The sequence below is a fragment of the Triticum aestivum genome, chromosome 4B, assembly GCF_018294505.1.
Source record: "Triticum aestivum cultivar Chinese Spring chromosome 4B, IWGSC CS RefSeq v2.1, whole genome shotgun sequence".
NCBI classification, from domain to species: domain Eukaryota; kingdom Viridiplantae; phylum Streptophyta; class Magnoliopsida; order Poales; family Poaceae; genus Triticum; species Triticum aestivum.
In genome coordinates, this window is record NC_057804.1 from 161,777,173 (window position 1) to 161,778,195 (window position 1,023).

The window sequence follows — 1,023 nt, forward strand, 5'->3', positions numbered from 1 at the left end:
CCATAACCACGGCCACCGGGCCTCCCTCGCTCCCCCGACTAGCCCAGAGGCTCCGCCTCGACCCCCTCCTTCCTCCCCACCGACCCACGGCCCTCCGGAAGCCCCGCAACGCCATCACCATCGCCGTTCCGTCGCCGGCCACCGAAGCTTGCCGCCGTTCGATTCGCCGCCGACAGGACGTCCCCGAGCCCACCTAGCGTCTCGTCCGACTCCCCGTGAGCTCCTCTTCTCTTTCCCCCACTCCCCGCACCTGATTTCGTCCCCTAGCTCCTTCTTCCACCACGGCCGAAGCTCGCCGCCGCCGTGCCTCGTCGCCGTCGTGGCCAGAGCCACTGGAGCTCCCACCTGAGTGCACCATCGTGCTCAGCACGATCACATGAACCCGTAGACACCCACAACGCCCCCTCCCGTGCTCTGTAACGCCACCCCGAGTTTGCCCGAGCTCCAGCAGCCGCAAAAGAGCTCGCCGCCGGCAGCTCCGGCCACCCCAGCTCCTCCCACTTGCACTACCAGACGCGCGCGACCCCCAGCTACGCGTAGGACCAATCCGCCGTCCAAATGGTCGCCTGTGGGCGAAACCCGACGCGCTCCGCCGCCACTGACCTCGCCGGCGACGAGCCGTCGGCCTAACCCCGGTCTAGTTAACCACTAATGACCTAACTAACCCCCCCCTCTCACTGACTACTGGGCCCACGCCCCTAACTAACACTAGTTTAATTTCTGTTTAATATTATCTAATCACTGTGGACCCACACGTCAGAGTTGACCATGATGACGTGGATGTTGACCTGACCCCACCTGTCAGTGAGCTAACAGCCCTGTGTCACTGACGTGTGGCCCCCACACGTCAAGTTTGACCTGGAGGCGCCCAGTTGACCTGCTGACGTCATGATGACGTCAGGCTGGCGCATTAATTCAATTTCTGGATTTATTTATATTCAGGAAATTCCAGAAAATAGTTAAAACTTCAATAAATCATAGAAAATTAACCGTAACTCCAAATTAAATAATTTATATATGAAA